The following is a 15,061-nucleotide window of genomic DNA, read 5'->3' as shown; positions in this document are numbered from 1 at the left end:
TAACAGAAAAATGTGTGGAGCACAGATGCTCTCACAAACATACCATAACAACAGAGAGAGGGTGCCTTACCGTTGTGTTGATTACACTCAATGCTCCAATTGGGGTTGTGGTTGCTCTCTCTATCTCTCCCTCTCAAACTCTGTTGCTGCTCATTAAATTCAAATAAACAATTGTGTGTGAATTTCACTCAAACTCTCTCTCGCACTAACGTGTTTCCGTTTTCTGGAGGGGGGTTTTGTGTTGAGTGTGTTGAGTTAGGACCAAAACAAAAGCTACCGCAACAACAACAACAAAGAAACAAAAACAACACAGAGAGGCTCCCAAACAAGGTTCTGTGTTTATGCTGTTGGCTTTTGCAATGGCATGGCATGCTCTGGCATTTGTTACAACTTCAATCTGTTACGGTATTTCAGACGTGTTAGATGTTATGTACGTAAAATTGCGCTCGTTCGTTTGCGGTCGTTCGAATTTGTTCTACGATTATTTGGGATTTAAGAAATAACAAAATACGTTGTGGTGAACAGCAATAATAATAACAACTAAAAGAAGTTGTGAGAATAAAATTCCCAGAAAATATAAATTTGTAAAGTGAAGCCATTTAACGGTGTTTCAAAGAGTGTACTCCATTGATCAGAGGGTGAAAGAGGTAATACTCCCCAAAACAAGAGCAGTTTAATGGGCGATTAGTAAATCGTGGGAAGTACAAAAAAAAAAAACGAAAATTAAAACCTCAAGAGCAATAACAATGCGAAAAAGCGAATGTTTGTAAACAAAAAAGAAACAAAATAAAAACAATCAAAAAATTACATTTATTTAAAAAATAAATAGAAAAAATACGAAATTGCTAAATTTATATAAGAGAATATTATAAAAGACATAAATTGAGGAAAATAAAATAAAATTGAAATAAAAAAACAAAAGAAAAATAAACGAATAAATGTTAAAAAAAAAAATAAAAAAAATAATTTAAAAAAAAAAATTAAAATAAAATTAAGAATAAAAACAAATAAAAATACAAGCAATCTTATTTAACAAAAAAAAAAAAAAAAAAATAAATAAATAAATAAATAAAAAGTAAAAACTTCTTGAAAAAAAAATAAAATTCAAATATATATAACAAAAACAAAGTATAAAAGTTTATATAAAAAAATATACAAAATTGCAAGATTTTTTACAATAAAAAACAAAATAGGAAATTATTAAAAAATAAAATAATAAAAAATTATAAAATTAAAAGTTTATGTAAAAAAATTGAAAAGATAAAATACAATTTTATATAAAAATAATTAATAAAAACATACAATATTAAAAATATTTACTAAATTTTAATAAATTAAAAATAATACAAAAAATAAATATCACAAAAATAAAATAAAATTTATATTATAAAAACATCATATTTTACAAATATTTACTAAATTAGAATTAAGATCGAATATTAAAAAAATATATTAAAAAATAATTATAATTAATAAAATTAAAAATTAAAACAAATTAAATAACAAAAATCGAGTATAAAAAATAAATTATATTAAATAAAAACGAATTTAATTAAAAATAAAATTAAAATGATATAAAAAGAATTTAAAAATAAAAAATCTTTAAAATTTAAAAAGTTTGCTAACTGTTGTCGTATAAGGCTTCGCTTTTCCAGTGTCATTTGCACCGCAGTGTGATTTAATTAAAACTGACATCGTCAACGTTTTTCTTTATATTTTTCGAATTACAAATTTAACCTCCAGTCAGATAAAATCATTTAACCTTTCAACTTAGCCGAAACAGTTGCGACGACCCTCCTGAAAACAGACAACAATAAAAACCACATCAAAAGCGGCAATTACCTTGACTTCGCCAAACAACTTTTGACACGCAGACAGAGAAACAGTGTTGAGTTTCCACAGCACGCTGCTCATTGGAGATTTTTCGTCATTACAGAAAGTGTTTGAGTGCCAAACACCCAAAAATAAATTTCGATTACTTTGCCAAGTTGCAGAATTTTAGATTTTCTAATCCCCCTCCTGAAAAAAAGGTAAGTCAATGGCAGTGAGTCAACAAATTTCAAAAACAGCGAAGAAAGTTACATCTAATCCGCCATATACCCAAAATGCTTAGAGACAAAATAAAGGATGTACTGCAGTTTTTGAGCAGGGTTGCCAGTATTTAAGGAAAACAAATATTCTAAGGATCCTCTAGGGACATAAGACCTTTTCTAGGTCTTTTGTAGACAAAAGGCCTTAACAAAAGTCTCCGATAGAGAATATATCTTTTGGAGAAGTTCCTTTGATAGGCGATCTTTACAATGTTTTTTAAAGGCAATAAGCCTTTAAAAAATCTTTTTAGGCAGAAAACGTCTAATTGGTTTTTTATATATATAAGACCTCTTCTATAGGAAGAAGATTATTAAACCCTCAGCAATATTTCTACAGAGGGTATATATCTTTGATACGCCAAAACGTGCATCATCAAAATAACGGTTTAAGACCCTAGATCCCTTTGACCAAATCCGTTTCAGGAAATTTGGAGTCGACCTAGGTGTGTCCGTCCGTCTGTCTGGCTGGTGCGCACAATAACTCTCAAAGGGAGTATCCGATTTTATCCAAACTTGGTGCATGGATTGTTGTAAAATTTGGATCGAGTTCGGAGATGAAGTGATGTTCAAAATTTTACAAATTCCAATATTTGTATCAGTGATTGGTTAGTTGCTTAAATGGACAATATCGGCCCGCTTCATCATGTACCTCCCATACAAATGGCCAACATTTTGAATAATTATAACTCTCATAAAATACGCATCCAACTCTTTTCAAATTTTACACATCCCATTTTTTTTTGCCAGAACGGGATCTGGTGTGAAGATGGAAGATATCGATCCACTCCTTCTAGTACCTCTCCCACAAAGTGATCGAAATTTGAATATTCATAAATCTCATAAGTGAATAAGCATCCGATTACTTTCAAATTCGGCACATCCCAATATTTCTATCAACACAGAAACAGGTGTAAAATTGGAATATATCGACCCACTCCGTGTAGTACCTCCCCCACAAAGGGATCAACATTTTGAATAATTATATCTCTCATGGCATGCGAAATAAGTATCCGATTACTTTCAAACTCGGCATCAACAACGGGTATCAACACAGAAACAGGTATGAAGATGGAATATATCGGACCACTCCTTCTGGTACCTCTCCCATAAAGGTGTTAAAATTTTGAATAACCAAAATAGTCATAAAATCTGAAGTAGGCATTTGATTCTTTCTAAACTTCAAACATTCCTATATTTCTACTAACACAAGATCTGGTGTGAAGATGGTAGATATCGGTCCACTCCTTCTTGTACATCCTCCACAAAAGAAAATATTGTAAAAAATCTGCGTTTATTGATCCTTGAAAATATTTTCCTAAAAATTCACGTTTGTTGATACTTATAAATACTTTCCTAAAAAATCCACGTTTATTGATCCTTGAAAAATATTCTTAAAAAATCAACGTGTTTGATCTGATGGTTATTGGAACAATATTCTTAAATCCTTAAAAAATATTCTTAAAAAATTTGGCGTTTTTGTTCTTTTATGCTCCGTGATGATTCAAACCCCTTAAAAACTCTTCATGCAGTCCTTTAAAAATATAACGTAAAATATTTGTCCTTTTTTGTCTTTAGAAAAATATTCTCAAATAATCGGTGGATTTTGACCTTAAGAAATGTTCTTAATAATCCACTTTGGTATTTAAAAAGATTTTTAAAAAGTCCACTTTTATTGGTCTAATGGTCTATTCTTAAAAAAAATCAAATTTAGTCCTAGAAAAATATTCCTAAAAATCCAGGTCTGTTGGTCCATGGATACATATTCTTAAAAAACTCTTCGTCTGGAACCTTCAAAAATATTGCGTAAAATTCACGTTTATCTACTCAAAGATCCATATTTATTACCGGGTCAAAGTTTGTACTAATCTAAGTTGAATCTTGGAAAATTCATTTTTAAAAATTGACGTTATGTCCTTAATATCCTTAAAAATCTAGGACTACTCCTTGCAAAAAGTTTCTCAAAAGTCGAGGGTTTCTTTGTTCGGATGGTCCTAGAAAAATTGTCCCTAAAAATGCACGATAAGCCTATTTTTGAAGAAGAATGATTAGTTCTTGAAAAATATTTTTAAAAATGTCATCTTTCACATTCTCAACTCCAGAAGTCCTAAAAAATTCTCACAAAAAAAAAAAAAAAAACTTTTTGTGAAATATTTTCGAAAATACCATGTTTTGTTTCCCTGGACAAAAATATTTTTGGAAATCGACATATGGTCCTTGAAAAATATTTTTGAAAACAAATAAATTTTGTTGCCCTGATTGCTTTAGAATATTTTTAGCTCTGCTCTGATATTCCCTGAAAAAAGTTCAGGTTCTCTGTCTCTGATGATCCTTGAAAAAATATCTCGAAAATCGTGAAAAATACTCTTTAAAATACAAAAGAGTGGAGCTTGAAAATTTATTTTTAGATATCCTGGTCCTAGGACTCGGTTAATCCTTAAAAAAGTTCTTAAAAGTCCTGTTGGTCCTAGGAATAAAATGCCTAAACGTTAAGGTTTTGCGACACTTTTGGTCCTTACAAATAATCTTTAAGTTTTACTTTTTTTTAGCTCTGTTCTGTCCTTGAATCCTTTCTTGCCCTTGAATACTCTTAAAAAAACTCATTTAGTTGCTGTGTTTGTCCATGAAAAAAATATTCCTTAAACCACAATATTTCTGGCTCTTTTGGTCCCAGGAAAAATATTCTTAGATCTGTTATCCCGTTGAAAAAATAATTTGAAAAATTCGCCCTTTTTTGGCTCTGATGGTCTTTGAAAAAAATCCACAGAGTGGCCCTTAAAAATTAATATTCAGATATTTGAACAATATTCCGAAAAAATCCACATTTATTTGCTCTGATAGTCTACAAAAAATATGCTTAAATATTAAGGTTTTATGACATTGTTGGTCCTTAAAAAATCAACTTTTTTTTCTAGATTTGTTATCCCGAGTAAAATATTCAAAAAATAAGCGTTTCGGGTTCTTTTTGATCCTTGAAACAATATTTTGAAAAATCCAAGCTTTTTCACTCTGTTGATCTTTGAGAAGATACCCTAAAATCCAACAGAGTGGCGTTTAAAAATTAATATTAAAATGTCCACGTCCTCAAGCCCTATGAGTCCTTAAAATTCACCTTTATTTGCCCTGATAGTCTATAAAATATTCTCAAATCCCACATTTTCTGGCTCTGTTGGTCCCACGAAAAATATACATAAACATTAGGGTTTTCTGGCACTGCTGGGTCCTTAAAAAATCAAGGTTTGTTTTCTAGATCTGTTATCCCGTGTAAAATATTCTTAAAATACGAGTTTCGGGCTCTTTTGATCCTTGAAAATATTTTTTTAAAAAATCCAAGCTTTTTCGCTCTGTTGATCCTTGAAAAGATACTCTAAAATCTTACAGAGTGGCCCATAAAAATTAATATTCAGATATCCATCCAGTTTTCGGGCTCTGTTTGTCCTTGAAAAATATTCTTTAAAAAAATCCACGTTTATTTGCTCCGATAGTCCATGAAAAAATATTCTTAAACCGCTACATTTTCTAGCTCTGTTGGTCCCACGAAAAATATACTTAAACATTAAGGTTTTTATATTTAAAAAATATATATTTTTTATATTTTTAAAAATTCAAGCTTTTTCGCTCTGTTGATCCTTTAAAAAAATTCTCTAAAAATACAATAGAGTGGCCCTTAAAAATTAATATTTAGATATCAATGTCTTCAGGCACTTAAAACTTTAAACTTAAAACTTTTCTTAAAAAATCCTTGAAAAATATTCTTAAAATATTCTGTCTCTGTTGGTCCTAGGAAAAATATGCTTAACTTTAAGGTTCTTTAAATATTTAAAAATAATCTTCAAAAATCTATTTTTTTTGGTTCAGTTAATAATCTAAAATTATTGAGGTTTTTTGGTTATATAGGTTCGTAAAAATATTCTTAAAATACACATTTCAGCCTCTTGAGATCCTTGAAAAAATACCCCTAAAAATCCACGGTTCTGTTCTGTATTTCGCTCGATAAATATTTTAAAAACCCACTTTGTAGGTCCGTAAGTCCGTGAAAAAAGATTTCCAAAAATTCACAAATTGGCAACTCTTAGCCACTAATTTCTCTAAATGCCACCTCTCCAACACACACTCTCTCTTTCCCCCTTTACAACACCTTCAGTTTTCAGTTGTAATTCTTCGACAGACATTGAAGTTTATTACAGTTGAGTGTCGTTGTCGTTGCCGACGAAAAAAGGATGGCTGTGCTGGTAAATTGGATAAACTGCTACCCCCTTTCTCACATCACTCTGGTCCCTCCCCCCACAATTAACCACTCACAGGTGTAAATGAAGTGGCGGGGTGGAGTAGTGTGCCTGGTGTTATTAAGAAGGGTCAGACCATTAACAGTAGATTGGTTTATTTGTGTGAATGCTGTGACGGGTGCCGGTGTATCACAGGAGCGGATAGCAGAGGTGTTGGAGGACATGCTTATTTTTTGGGGTTCAAGTAATCAAATTGCCAGATTTTATGGTTATTTGCCAAGTTGCAAATTAGGGTTAAAATACAGCCCTTTTTTTTTGTCTATATTGTAATTGAATTTTCTAAAGCAGCGAAGATAGCGAGAGAGAGAGGTAGGGAGAGGGTCAGGATGGGACATAGATTAGTAAAGCTTAATGCCTAAGTGGAGGACGATGTGACAGAGAGATAAATTAAATTTCTTTGGCATATTTGGCGATAGTTGTTGGCGTTATTCAGTTGGTGGGATAGCAAAGTTAAGGAAAATTATGTGTGACGATAAATAAGAAAAATTGGGCCCCTCATTGGGCGCCACTTAAGACAAAGGTAAAGTAAAATGATGATACTATCTAAGATCGTCTGCGATATTTATTTGTGTCGAAAATAATTACAAAACATTGACTCGATGAAAGATTTACTCAAGTAAATACAGAAAGGTGGGTCCCTGATTGGGCGCCATTTTAATGAAATACAAATTTGAACATAAAATTGGCTTAAAATGTCTTATTTGGAATAGTAATTACCAATATTCTATTTGAGAGAGGAATTATCTTCTATTAAGAGAAAACAATGGATGGGAACCGCTCATTGGGAGCCATTTTCAAAAATTGCCAAATATTACGGCAAAATTTACAAAATCCTTTATTGATCTTTGGCTATGGCGACAATATAGGGTGAGAAAAAAAAACTGAAACAGTATCAAACGCCATAATTTTTACATTCTTTTTTTTAAAAATTTTATTGAATGAAAGCAAAAAATGTCGGAAATAGCATAAAATTTTTGAACAAGTTCAGATTTGTTCGTATTGGTTACCTTTGGCATGAATTATGGCCTTCACACGACCAATGAAACCGCCACACGCTGCCCAAATGTTGCTCTGCGGTATTTTTTGCCCATTCCCGGCGAAGCGCTTGCTTGAGGTGATTGACACTTTGGTATTTTTTGTGGCAACCTTGCTTTCGAAAATGATTCAGACACAATAGTCCAACGGATTAATATCGGGAGATTTTGGTGGCCATTGTGCGCTGGAAATGAAGCGAGGAACCTCATTTTATAACCATTCTTGGGTGGCGCGGGCCTCTCATTGGACGCCATTTTGAAAAATTACAATATTTTAAAGCTAAATTGATAAAAATGCTTTTGATCTCTAGAAGTGGCAACAATTATCAAAAAAAAAAAAAAAAAAAAAAAAAAAATAATAATAATAATAATAAATAAATAAATTTAAAACATTTCTTTACTAAGCGAAATACATCAGAAAATCGGGACCACTGATTGGGCGCCACTTTTGAAAAAACTCGAAAATTTAACTGTGATATTGACAAAACTATCATTGATTTTTGATGTGAGCACAGTAATTACAAAAATTCAATTAGATGGAGGAGACCCAACCGAGTTCAGTGAGAAATGGTGGACCCCTCATTGGGCGCCATTCTGAAAAAATTACAATATTTTACAGTAAAAATTATAAAAATGTCTTTGATTTACAGCTGTGGGACATTTATAAAAAAAATAGATTTAAAACCTTACTTTACTAAACGAAATAAATGAAAAAAAAAAAAACGCGCCACTGATTGGGCGCCACTTTGGAAAAATGGAACATTTTATAGTGATATTGATAAGAACTTCTTAGATTTTTGATATGGGAACAATAATTATAAAAGTTCACTTTTATGGAGAAAAGTTAACCGATTTCAGTGAGAAATGTTGGACCCCTCATTGGGCGCCATTTTGGAAAATTACAATATTTTACAGTAAAAATGGTAAAAAATGTCTTTGCCTTCCATTTGTGGAAACAATTATTAAAAAAAATCAATTTGTAATATTAATAAGCAAAATAGCTGAGAAAACACGGGGCCACGTTTTGGGCGCCACTTTTGAGGAAACTTAAAAATTTAACTGTGACATTGATAAAACCATCATCGATTTTTGATGTGAGAACAGTAATTAAAAAAAATAAACTTGATGGTGGAACCCTAATTGAATTCAGTAAAAATGTTGCACCCCTCATTGGGTGCCATTTCGAAAAATTACAATATTTTACAGTAAAAATTATAAAAATGTCTTTGATTTCCAGCTGTGGGAACATTTATTAAAAAAATAGATTTGAAACCTTACTTTACAAAACGAAATAAATGAGAAAAAATCGGGGCCACTGATTGGGCGCCACTTTGGAAAAAATGGAAAATTTTATAGTGATATTGATAAGAACTTCTTAGATATTTGATATGGGAACAATAATTATAAAAGTTCACTTTGATTGAGAAAATTCAACCGATTTCAGTGAGAAATGTTGGACCCCTCGTTGGGCGCCATTTTGGAAAATTACAATATTTTACAGTAAAAATGGTAAAAAATGTCTTTGCTTTCCATCTATGGGAACAATTATTAAAAAAAAAGAAGCAATTTGAAATATAACAATAAGCATAATAAATGAGAAAACACGGGGCCACGTTTTGGGCGCCACTTTTGAGGAAACTTAAAAATTTAACAGTGACATTGATAAAACCATCATCGATTTTTGATGTGAGAACAGTAATTAAAAAAATTAAACTTGATGGTGGAAACCTAACTGAATTCAGTAAAAATGTTGGACCCCTCATTGGGCGCCATTTTGAAAAATTTCAATATTTTACAGTAAATTATAAAATTGCCTTTGATTTCCACCTGTGGGAAAAGTTATTAAAAAAAAATAGACTTGGAACCTTACTTCACTAAACGAAATAAATGAGAAAAAAGCGGGGCCGCTGATTGAGCGCCACTTTGGAAAAAAACTGGAAAATTTATCTGTGTTATTGATAAAAGCCTCTTTGATATGTTCCCATCACAAAAATTCAATTTGATGTTGGAAACCTAACTGAATTTAGTGAATAATGTTGGGCCCCTCATTGGGCGCCATTTTGAAAATATACAATATTTCACAGCAAAATTGATACCAAATGTCTTTCATCGACATTTGTAGCAACAATTTAAAAAAAATCATTTAAAACCTCCTCCATCTCATTTCAATGATCTAAATCCTGTCCAGTCTCACTCCAGAAAGGATCCCATATTTTCTTGCAGATGCCAGCCATGATAAAATTAATTTCGCATGGCTTTTATTGCACCAATTTAATCCTCTTGTTTATATTGTATTCATTATCCTGTATATTTATTATCCTGTGACAAAGAATTCCGATAAGAACACTATTACATTTGATTATGTTTACATTTCATGGTCATTTCATGTTTCGGAGCTTATCAGTGGCATCACAAATTCAAAAGGACACACTTGAAACCCATCCATTTTTTTCTAATCCCCAATAATAACACATGTTTCAACACTACATTTTTGGGTGTGACGTTATCCAAAGGAGCTGAAATAATTTTTCCAAAATAACCACGTCTGGAAGAAGAGAAAATAAATCCCCCCAAAAATATTCGCCTAGAAAAATATTTACTCTGATGCTAAAATATTATCTTGTCGATAGACAAAACAACAGTTTATTCTTGGCACAGACGTCTTATGACCTATCCTTACCTCCCTTTCCCTCTTGAAGTTTTATCATATTTTTTGGGGGGTTATTTTGGGCCACAAATTCCAACAGCTTGGCATGGCACACGAACCAATTTGACAATCATTGCCACCACAACAGGCCGATCCACTCACTCACAGAAGGCTAAACAATTTAAGATAATATTCATACACAAGTGTTTTGGAGAATTTAAGGACTGGTCCTCCTCCCTTTCTCTATTTGGAAGCCACCGGCTGACCATTTGTCGTTTTGGGTCTTTTTTATGATTTTCGTTTTCGTGGTCAGGGCTGTAATGCCAAGATTTTCGTTTTTGGCAATTTTGATATTAAACTGAAAAGGAAAGGAGAAGCCAGGGTGAATTTGAATGCCTAGCATTCAATCACTATCCCCCTTCCAAAAATCTTGAATTCATTGCTTTTATTTTCATTACATTGTGGTTGGGGGTAAAAAAGTTTCCGGGAATTGTGTTTTTGTATTTCTGCGGTATATTCATTTACAATCAGGTCTGGTTGTTGGTTTATTATGGGAGCGGTGTTTTTTTTTTTTGGCAAAACCGCAAAGAAATCAACAACAGTCGCTTAGCAGCAGCAGCTAAACTAACTCCGGTTGCCAATAACTTAGCGACACTACACTCTCTCTTCTCCTACTCCTCTAACCACAACTATGGTGAAAGGGGGTATCAGAGCATTTTTAAGAATATTTTTTCCAAAAGGAGTAAACGTGGATTTTTTAAAGAATATTTTTTCAAGGACCTTCAGACCAATAAACGTGGATTTTTTAAAGAATATTTTTCAAGGACTTCAAGACCAATAAACGTGGATTTTCAAAGAATATTTTTCAAGGACCTTAAGATCAATAAACGCGGATTTTTTAAAGAATATTTTTTCAAGGACCTTAAGACCAATAAACGTGGATTTTTTAAGGAATATATTTCAAGGACCTTAACACCAATAAACGTGGATTTTCAAAGAATATTTTTTCAAGGACCAATAAACGTGGATTTTTTAAAGAATATTTTTTCAAGGACCAATAAACGTGGATTTTTTAAAAAATGTATTTTTAAGGATCATTAAACGTGGATTTTTTAAAAAATGTATTTTTAAGGATCATTAAACGTGGATTTTTTAAAGAATATTTTTTCAAGGACCAATAAACGTGGATTTTTTAAAGAATATTTTTCAAGGACCAATAAACGTGGATTTTTCAAAGAATATTTTTTTCAAGGACCAATAAACGTGGATTTTTTAAAGAATATTTTTTCAAGGACCAATAAACGTGGATTTTTTAAAAAATGTATTTTTAAGGACCATTAAACGTGGATTTTTTTGAAAGAATATTTTTTCAAGGACCAATAAACGTGGATTTTTTAAAAAATGTATTTTTAAGGACCATTAAACGTGGATTTTTTTGAAAGAATATTTTTTCAAGGACCAATAAACGTGGATTTTTTAAAAAATGTATTTTTAAGGACCATTAAACGTGGATTTTTTTAAAGAATATTTTTTCAAGGACCAATAAACGTGGATTTTTTTAAAGAATATTGTTTCAAGGACCAATAAACGTGGATTTTCTAAAGAATATTTTTTCAAGGACCAATAAACGTGGATTTTCTAAAGAATATTTTTTCAAGGACCAATAAACGTGGATTTTTTAAAGAATATTTTTTCAAGGACCAATAAACGTGGATTTTTTAAAGAATATTTTTTCAAGGACCAATAAACGTGGATTTTTTAAAGAATATTTTTTCAAGGACCAATAAACGTGGATTTTTTAAAGAATATTTTTTCAAGGACCAATAAACGTGGATTTTTTAAACAATATTTTTTCAAGGACCAATAAACGTGGATTTTTTAAAGAATATTTTTTCAAGGACCAATAAACGTGGATTTTTTAAAGAATATCTTTTTTAAGGACCAATAAACGTGGATTTTTTTAAGAATATTTTTTCAAGGACCAATAATTTTTTAAAAAATATTTGCCAAGGGCCTCAGTACCAATAAACGTAGATTTTTTAAAAAATATTTTCCAAGGGCCTCAGGACCAATAAACGTGGATTTTTTAAAAAATATTTTCCAAGGGCCTCAGGACCAATAACGTGGATTTTTTAAAAAATATTTTCCAAGGGCCTCAGGACCAATAAACGTGGATTTTTAAAAAAAAAATTTTCCAAGGGCCTCAGGACCAATAAAAGTGGATTTTTTAAAAAATTTTTTCCAAGGGCCTCAGGACCAATAAACTTGAATTTTTTAAAAAATATTTTCCAAGGGCCTCAGGACCAATAAAAGTGGATTTTTTAAAAAAAATTTTCCAAGGGCCTCAGGACCAATAAACTTGAATTTTTTAAAAAATATTTTCCAAGGGTCTCAGGACCAATAAACGTGGATTTTTTTAAAAAATATTTTCCAAGAGCCTCAGTAATTAACGTGGATTTTTTAAAAAATATATTCCAAGGGCCTCAGGACCAATAACGTGGATTTTTTAAAAAATATTTTCCAAGGGCCTCAGGACCAATAACGTGGATTTTTTAAAAAATATTTTCCAAGGGCCTCAGGACCAATAAACGTGGATTTTTAAAAAAAATTTTTCCAAGGGCCTCAGGACCAATAAACGTGAATTTTTTAAAAAAAATTTTCCAAGGGCCTCAGGACCAATAAATGTGGATTTTTTAAAAAATTTTTTGCAAGGGCCTCAGGACCAATAAAAGTGGATTTTTAAAAAAAAAAATTCCAAGGACCTCAGGACCAATAAACGTGGATTTTTTAAAAAAATTTTTGCAAGGGCCTCAGGACCAATAAAAGTGGATTTTTAAAAAAAAAAATTCCAAGGACCTCAGGACCAATAAACGTGGATTTTTTAAAAAATATTTTTCAATATCAGCAATGTCGATGCCATATGGCTACAGATATAACGATTTTAGACCCTAGTTCTCTTCGGACCAAATCCGTTTCAAGACATTTGGAGTCGATCTTGAGTGTGATTGTCAGCCCGTCAACATTTCTAATAACCAAAACACTCATAAAATGCGAAATAAACTTTCGTTTCCTTTCGAAATCCGCACATCCTAATATTTCTATCAAAACAAAGTTTGGTGTGAAGAAGGGATATATTGGTTCACTCCTTCTGGTACTTCCCCCACAAAGGGGTCAAAATTTTGAATAATTTCACCTCTCATAAATTGCGAAATAAGCATCTGACGCTTTTCAAACTTAGCACATCCCAATATTTACATCAACACTAAATTTGCTGTGAAGATGGGATATATCGGCCCACTCCTCCTGGTACCACCCCACAAAGTATCAAAATTTTGAATAACCAAAATGATTATAAACACCAAAATAAGCCTTCGATTCTCTTAAATTTTTACATGTGCCAATATTTTTAATGACACAAGATCTGGCGTGGAAATGGGATATATCGGCCCACTCCTTCTGGTGCCTTCCCCACAAGCGGGTTAACATTTTGAACAACCAAAACACTCATAAATGCAGAATAAGCATCAAATTCCTTTCAAATTCCGCATATCCTAATATTTCTATCAACACAAAATATGGTGTGACTCCTTCAGGCACCTTCTGGTGCCTTCCCCACAAGCGGGTTAACATTTTGAACAACCAAAACACTCATAAATGCAGAATAAGCATCAAATTCCTTTCAAATTCCGCATATCCTAATATTTCTATCAACACAAAATATGGTGTGACGAAGGGATATATCGGTCCACTCCTTCTGGTACCTCCCCCAACAAAGGGGAACAAATTTTGAACAATAAAAATACTCATAAAATGCGAAATAAGCATTCGATTCCTTTCAAACACTGCACATACTTATATTTCCATCAGGACAATATCTGTTGTAACGGTGGAGTATATCGGGCCAACCCTTCTGGTACCTCCCCTACAAAGTGTCGACAATTTGAATAACCAAAATGGTTATAAAAAGCAAAATAAGCCTTCGATTCTCTTCAAATTTTACATATCTCAATATTGTTATTAACACAATATCTGGCCTGAAGATGGAATATATCGGCTCACTCCTTCTGGTACCTTCCCCACATGCTACACATTTTTTTTCTTGGAATAGCTAAATATTTCTCACAACCAGAAGTCTGATGTAAAAATATATGAAGTGAAGCGACGGATACCTTTTAATTTGTTAAAAAATATTATTTTCAAGGACTATCAGAGCTTCGTCTATTTTTTCAGAACATTCATTTCTCTTTAAGTTTAATAACCCTCCCCCCCCAAAAGTAGCTATTTTATTTTTATTGCCAAATTGTGGTGTTCTAACTTTTGGGGTGGTTCTCCAGTTTTTGTTATTGTTACCGCACTTGTTCCCAGTTTTAGCTTGTTTTTCTCTTATAAAAGAAATTTTGTTGGCCTTTCGAACAAAAAAAAACCTTCTATTCATTACCATAAAAAATGCCCCAACATTCACTTTCGTTCATTGTATTGACCTATTTGAACGGCCGGCCTATCACAAAAAATGGCAAAACCAACCAACAACAGATCCCACAGCGTATCGCATTTCCTTTTCCTTTGAAATGCTGGTCCTGGTTTCCTCAACTTTTTTTGGCATGGCCTATGAGCCAATAATTGTGAGGGTGGAGGTGGGCAAACCAAAAGGAAGGATGCTCCCATCGTGTTTTTTAGCGATAGATTTAAATGTTGTTATTTATTTGAGGTTGGAAATGGGGACACACCGGAGGTTTTTTATTCTCAGTGAATGGAGTTTGTTTTTTTTTTTTCGGCTGAAGTGAGGTTAAAATTAGTTTTGTAACGAATCATAATAGAAAATAATCGAACAAAGAACATTTTGCATTTGTTATTTAAAATTTACTGAATTGCCAAGTCATTCAGGGAACAACAACTTGAAACTTTTTTTTTATTAAAAGTTAGAATGTGGCGTGTTTTTTGTTAAGTTTTTATGATTTGATATAAAGATCCTCAGCTGTAGAGGTATAACTCTTTAAAAATTGATTT

At 32.0% G+C, this 15,061-nt stretch overlaps 1 protein-coding gene across 2 annotated transcripts in view; it reads left to right on the top strand.

Annotated features, from left to right (window-relative positions):
- The first annotated feature begins 1,379 nt into the window (after nucleotides 1–1,379).
- Nucleotides 1,380–15,061, top strand: part of LOC105262100 (uncharacterized) — a 216,895-nt gene continuing 203,213 nt past the window's right edge. Inside the window, exon 1 of one of the 2 annotated variants that reach the window (XM_059125581.1) lies at nucleotides 1,380–2,030. The gene's annotated coding sequence lies outside the window, so the exon portion shown is untranslated. The remainder of the gene's footprint in view (nucleotides 2,031–15,061) is intronic. The other variant, XM_059125587.1, reaches the window with a different exon arrangement.

This window comes from Musca domestica, unplaced genomic scaffold (assembly GCF_030504385.1).
Source record: "Musca domestica strain aabys unplaced genomic scaffold, Musca_domestica.polishedcontigs.V.1.1 34, whole genome shotgun sequence".
In the NCBI taxonomy this organism is placed as follows: Eukaryota; Metazoa; Arthropoda; class Insecta; order Diptera; family Muscidae; genus Musca; species Musca domestica.
This window is presented reverse-complemented; position numbering and strand designations above follow the sequence as displayed.